This window comes from Oncorhynchus tshawytscha, linkage group LG13, assembly GCF_018296145.1.
Source record: "Oncorhynchus tshawytscha isolate Ot180627B linkage group LG13, Otsh_v2.0, whole genome shotgun sequence".
Taxonomy (NCBI): Eukaryota; Metazoa; Chordata; class Actinopteri; order Salmoniformes; family Salmonidae; genus Oncorhynchus; species Oncorhynchus tshawytscha.
Window position 1 is genome coordinate 1,100,966 of NC_056441.1, and position 7,300 is coordinate 1,108,265.

Sequence of the window (7,300 nt, forward strand, 5' to 3'; positions counted from 1 at the left end):
CTATAAGTATATTAACCACATGTATGATATGTTATATACAGAGGATGGTCCATTGATCTGTATTTTCAGTTATAGACATGTTATTACCAGGATGGTCCATTGATCTGTATTTTCAGTTATAGACATGTTATTACCAGGATGGTCCATTGATCTGTGTTTTCAGTTATAGACATGTTATTACCAGGATGGTCCATTGATCTGTGTTTTCAGTTATAGACATGTTATTACCAGGATGGTCCATTGATCTGTCTGTTCAGTTATAGACATGTTATTACCAGGATGGTCCATTGATCTGTCTGTTCAGTTATAGACATGTTATTACCAGGATGGTCCATTGATCTGTCTGTTCAGTTATAGACATGTTATTAGCAGGATGGTCCATTGATCTGTCTGTTCAGTTATAGACATGTTATTACCAGGATGGTCCATTGATCTGTGTTTTCAGTTATAGACATGTTATTACCAGGATGGTCCATTGATCTGTGTTTTCAGTTATAGACATGTTATTACCAGGATGGTCCATTGATCTGTGTTTTCAGTTATAGACATGTTATTACCAGGATGGTCCATTGATCTGTGTTTTCAGTTATAGACATGTTATTACCAGGATGGTCCATTGATCTGTCTGTTCAGTTATAGACATGTTATTACCAGGATGGTCCATTGATCTGTGTTTACATGTTTACTAGATTTGTACACTTCCATTTGTTCACTGAGTCCTCTCCTATTGTGTCATTCTCAGCGTACGGTGATATATCCATCTCCATTCTCCCTCTCAGGCTGATGGCATCTGTTCATTCCAATCTGAGAGAAGTTAATTCCTCTGGGTTAATTCCTCCTCGTTCCCTCCAGAGTACAGAGACCTCAGCTTGTTGCAGTGTCTACAGACAGACAGAGTTGGGTCTGGCTCATGAATTATGCATAAGGTTTAATTGCAAACCCAGAAATGAATGACTTTGGACTGATTTAGAGCAGGGGAACCATACATCTCTGCAAAAATAAATAAATAAAGACAACTAATTGATGAATAATTAAGGCCGTGCATGGAAGGACGGCTCGTAGCTCGGCGCTACAGGGCATATTTGTGACATTTCGTTTCAATCAATTCCAAAGCACTAGTCGGGTTGGGAGGGAAAGTGCACTTAGAAGAGAGACAGCGTTGACAGAGGAACAGAGAGGATGTCCTTGACAGAGGAACAGAGAGGATGTCCTGAGAGACAGCCTTGACAGAGGAACAGAGAGGATGTCCTTGACAGAGGAACAGAGAGGATGTCCTGAGAGACAGCCTTGACAGAGGAATAGAGAGGATGTCCTGAGAGACGGCCTTGACAGAGGAACAGAGAGGATGTCCTTGACAGAGGAACAGAGAGGATGTCCCGAGAGAGACGACCTTGACAGAGGAACAGAGAGGATGTCCTGAGAGAGACATCCTTGACAGAGGAACAGAGAGGATGTCCCGAGAGAGACATCCTTGACAGAGGAACAGAGAGGATGTCCCGAGAGAGACATCCTTGACAGAGGAACAGAGAGGATGTCCCGAGAGAGACATCCTTGATAGAGGAACAGAGAGGATGTCCCGAGAGAGACGACCTTGACAGAGGAACAGAGAGGATGTCCTGAGAGATGACCTTGACAGAGGAACAGAGAGGATGTCCTGAGAGAGACATCCTTGACAGAGGAACAGAGAGGATGTCCTGAGAGACGGCCTTGACAGAGGAACAGAGAGGATGTCCTTGACAGAGGAACAGAGAGGATGTCCTTGACAGAGGAACAGAGAGGATGTCCTGAGAGACGGCCTTGACAGAGGAACAGAGAGGATGTCCTGAGAGACGGCCTTGACAGAGGAACAGAGAGGATGTCCTTGACAGAGGAACAGAGAGGATGTCTTGAGAGATGGCCTTGACAGAGGAACAGAGAGGATGTCCTGAGAGAGACAGCCTTGACAGAGGAACAGAGAGGATGTCCCGAGAGAGACAGCCTTGACAGAGGAACAGAGAGGATGTCCCGAGAGAGACAGCCTTGACAGAGGAACAGAGAGGATGTCCCGAGAGAGACATCCTTGACAGAGGAACAGAGAGGATGTCCTGAGAGAGACAGCCTTGACAGAGGAACAGAGAGGATGTCCTGAGAGAGACAGCCTTGACAGAGGAACAGAGAGGATGTCCTGAGAGAGACATCCTTGACAGAGGAACAGAGAGGATGTCCCGAGAGAGACATCCTTGACAGAGGAACAGAGAGGATGTCCCGAGAGAGACATCCTTGACAGAGGAACAGAGAGGATGTCCCGAGAGAGACGACCTTGACAGAGGAACAGAGAGGATGTCCTGAGAGAGACATCCTTGACAGAGGAACAGAGAGGATGTCCTGAGAGACGGCCTTGACAGAGGAACAGAGAGGATGTCCTTGACAGAGGAACAGAGAGGATGTCCTTGACAGAGGAACAGAGAGGATGTCTTGAGAGACGGCCTTGACAGAGGAACAGAGAGGATGTCCTGAGAGAGACAGCCTTGACAGAGGAACAGAGAGGATGTCCCGAGAGAGACATCCTTGACAGAGGAACAGAGAGGATGTCCCGAGAGAGACATCCTTGATAGAGGAACAGAGAGGATGTCCCGAGAGAGACAGCCTTGACAGAGGAACAGAGAGGATGTCCCGAGAGAGACATCCTTGACAGAGGAACAGAGAGGATGTCCCGAGAGAGACATCCTTGACAGAGGGCCAGAGAGGATGTCCAGAGAGAGACATCCTTGATAGAGGAACAGAGAGGATGTCCTGAGAGAGACGACCTTGACAGAGGAACAGAGAGGATGTCCCGAGAGAGATGACCTTGACAGAGGAACAGAGAGGATGTCCCGAGAGAGACATCCTTGACAGAGGAACAGAGAGGATGTCCTGAGAGATGGCCTTGACAGAGGAACAGAGAGGATGTCCTTGACAGAGGAACAGAGAGGATGTCCTGAGAGAGACAGCCTTGACAGAGGAACAGAGAGGATGTCCTGAGAGAGACAGACTTGACAGAGGAACAGAGAGGATGTCCCGAGAGAGACATCCTTGATAGAGGAACAGAGACTATGTCCCGAGAGAGACGACCTTCACAGAGGAACAGAGAGGATGTCCCGAGAGAGACGACCTTGACAGAGGGATAGAGAGGATGTCCCGAGAGAGACGACCTTGACAGAGGAACTAGGGTTGTTGTCATACAGGGTCGCAGTCATATTTAATGGCTTTTACTAAGGCCCCGAACGGACAGGCAGACATTACATTACGGGACCCTGCACTCGCTGTCCTATATGTATCAAATGTAACTTAGAGTGTGTCCATAATGTACCATCAACACTGGCATTGTGGAGACCTCACCTGAGTGTCCATAATGTACCATCAACACTGGCATTGTGGAGACCTCACCTGAGTGTCCATAATGTACCATCAACACTGGCATTGTGGAGACCACACCTGAGTGTCCATAATGTACCATCAACACTGGCATTGTGGAGACCACACCTGAGTGTCCATAATGTACCACCAACACTGGCATTGTGGAGACCACACCTGAGTGTCCATAATGTACCATCAACACTGGCATTGTGGAGACCACACCTGTTTTAATGTTTGTTTCTTTCATCTTTCTACCCCCAAGTCACAACCAAACCAGGGCACGCTGGAGTGTGAGTGTGTGTGCATGTGCGTGTTTATGTGCGTGTGTTTGTGTGCACACGCGTATGCGTGTACCATCTGATGTCTTCCTGGGAGAGTTAGAGGCAGGTCACTGCTCTGGCATGGCCCTGTCCTCAGGAGAAAGGACATGAGAGATTATTGTGTGTGTGAGCGTGTGTGTGTTTGTGTAGAAAGGGCATGAGAGATGAACATTTTGCATTATCCCAGACCAGGCAGCAGATGTTGGGTCCTGCAGCAGCACAGAGAGGCCTGGGGCTGTGTCTGGTGTCAGACCACTGTTCGTCTGCCTCTTTAATGGCACCCTATGCCCTATATAGTACACTCCTTTTGACCGGGGCCCATAAGGCTCTATAGGGACTCAGTCTTCCTCCACTTCTTCACAATAGGATCACTTTGTTCAGATAGATACACAGCCCTGCTAGTGTGTTTGTGAGAGAGAGAGGGAGACAGGCACACTGTTCATATATTTATCAGACAGTCTGATCTAGTCTCCCGGGAAGGAATATAGTGAGAATATTTGTTGTTTTGTCAGGCTGCCTCGTGTTGTCAGGATGCCTCATTTTGTTAGGCTGCCTCGTGTTGTTGGGCTGCCTCGTGTTAGGCTGCCTCGTGTTGTTAGGCTGCCTCGTGGTGTGTGGCTGCCTCGTGGTGTTTGGCTGCCTCGTGGTGTTTGGCTGCCTCGTGGTGTTTGGCTGCCTCGTGTTGTTAGGCTGCCTCGTGTTGTTAGGCTGCCTCGTGTTGTTCGGCTGCCTCATGGTGTTTGGCTGCCTCATGCTGTTCATCCGACAGAGATGGCCGCCTCGCTTCGCGTTCCTAGGAAACTATGCAGTTTTTTGTTTTTTTACGTGTTATTTCTTACATTAGTACCCCAGGTCATCTTAGGTTTCATTACATACAGTCGAGAAGAACTACTGAATATAAGATCAGCGTCAACTCACCATCAGTACGACCAAGAATATGTTTTTCGCAAAGCGGATCCTGTGTTCTGCCTTTCACCCAGGACAACGGAATGGATCCCAGCCGGCGACCCAAAACAACGACTTCGTAAAAGAGGGAAACGAAGCGGTCTTCTGGTCAGACTCCGGAGATGGGCACATCGCGCACCACTCCCTAGCATACTTCTCGCCAATGTCCAGTCTCTTGACAACAAGGTTGATGAAATCCGAGCAAGGGTAGCATTCCAGAGGGACATCAGAGACTGTAACGTTCTTTGCTTCACGGAAACATGGCTCACTGGAGAGACGCTGTCGGAGTCGGTGCAGCCAACTGGTTTCTCCACGCATCGCGCCGACAGAAACAAACATCTTTCTGGTAAGAAGAGGGGCGGGGGCGTATGCTTTATGGTTAACGAGACGTGGTGTGGTCACAACAACATACAGGAAGTCATACAGGAAGTCCTTCTGTTCACCTGACTTAGAATTCCTCACAATCAAATGTCGACTGCATTATCTACCAAGGGAATTCTCTTCGATTATAATCACAGCCGTATATATTCCCCCCCAAGCAGACACATCGATGGCTCTGAACGAACTTATTTGACTCTTTGCAAACTGGAATCCACATATCCTGAGGCTGCATTCATTGTAGCTGGGGATTTTAACAACGCTAATCTGAAAACAAGACTCCCTAAATTGTATCAGCATATCGATTGCGCAACCAGGGCTGGTAAAACCTTGGATCATTGCTATTCTAACTTCCGCTACGCATATAAGGCCCTCCCCCACCCTCCTTTCGGAAAAGCTGACCACAACTCCATTTTGTTGCTCCCTGCCTACAGACAGAAGCTCCCGCGCTGAGGTCTGTTCAACGCTGGTCCGACCAATCTGATTCCAAGCTCCAAGACTGCTTCCATCACGTGGACTGGGATATGTTCCGTATTATAGATAGAATAGAATCGCAATTCAACAGCTCAGACACGAGGTATGTGGCAGGGTCTACAGTCAATCACGGATTACAAAAAGAAAACCAGCCCAGTCACGGACCAGGATGTCTTGCTCCCAGGCAGACTAAATAACTTTTGTTGCCCGCTTTGAGGACAATACAGTGCCACTGACACGGCCCGCAACCAAAACATGCGGACTCTCCTTCACTGCAGCCGAGGTGAGTAAAACATTTAAACGTGTTAACCCTCGCAAGGCTGCAGGCCCAGACGGCATCCCCAGCCGCGCCCTCAGAGCATGCGCAGACCAGCTGGCTGGTGTGTTTACGGACATATTCAATCAATCCTTATCCCAGTCTGCTGTTCCCACATGCTTCAAGAGGGCCACCATTGTTCCTGTTCCCAAGAAAGCTAAGGTAACTGAGCTAAACGACTATTCCCTGTAGCACTCACTTCCGTCATCATGAAGTGCTTTGAGAGACTAGTCAAGGACCATATCACCTCCACCCTACCTGACACCCTATACCCACTCCAATTTGCTTACCGCCCAAATAGGTCCACAGACGATGCAATCTCAACCACACTGCACACTGCCCTAACCCATCTGGACAAGAGGAATACCTATGTGAGAATGCTGTTCATCGACTACAGCTCAGCATTTAACACCATAGTACCCTCCAAACTCGTCATCAAGCTCGAGACCCTGGGTCTCGACCCCGCCCTGTGCAACTGGGTACTGGACTTCCTGACGGGCCGCCCCCAGGTGGTGAGGGTAGGTAACAACATCTCCACCCCGCTGATCCTCAACACTGGGGCCCCACAAGGGTGCGTTCTGAGCCCTCTCCTGTACTCCCTGTTCACCCACGACTGTGTGGCCACGCACGCCTCCGTCTCAATCATCAAGTTTGCGGACGACACAACAGTGGTAGGCTTGATTACCAACAACGACGAGACGGCCTACAGGGAGGAGGGGAGGGTCCTCGGAGTGTGGTGTCAGGAAAATAACCTCACACTCAACGTCAACAAAACTAAGGAGATGATTGTGGACTTCAGGAAACAGCAGAGGGAACACCCCCCTATCCACATCGATGGGACAGTTGTGGAGAGGGTAGTAAGTTTTAAGTTCCTCGGCGTACACATCACAGACAAACTGAATTGGTCCACCCACACAGACAGCATCGTGAAGAAGGCGCAGCAGCGCTTCTTCAACCTCAGGAGGCTGAAGAAATTTGGCTTGTCACCAAAAGCACTCACAAACTTCTACAGATGCACAATCGAGAGCATCCTGTCGGGCTGTATCACCGCCTGGTACGGCAACTGCTCCGCCCACAACCGTAAGGGTCTCCAGAGGGTAGTGAGGTCTGCACAACGCATCACCGGGGGCAAACTACCTGCCCTCCAGGACACCTACACCACCCGATGTCACAGGAAGGCCATAAAGATCATCAAGGACAACAACCACCCGAGCCACTGCCTGTTCACCCCGCTATCATCCAGAAGGCGAGGTCAGTACAGGTGCATCAAAGCTGGGACCGAGAGACTGTAAAACAGCTTCTATCTCAAGGTCATCAGACTGTTAAACAGCCACCACTAACATTGAGTGGCTGCTGCCAACACACTGACTCAACTCCAGCCACTTTAATAATGGGAATTGATGGGAATTGATGTAAAATATATCACTAGCCACTTTAAACAATGCTACTTAATAAATCTTGTTATGGACTAGGTCCCTGTGGCGGGATCAAA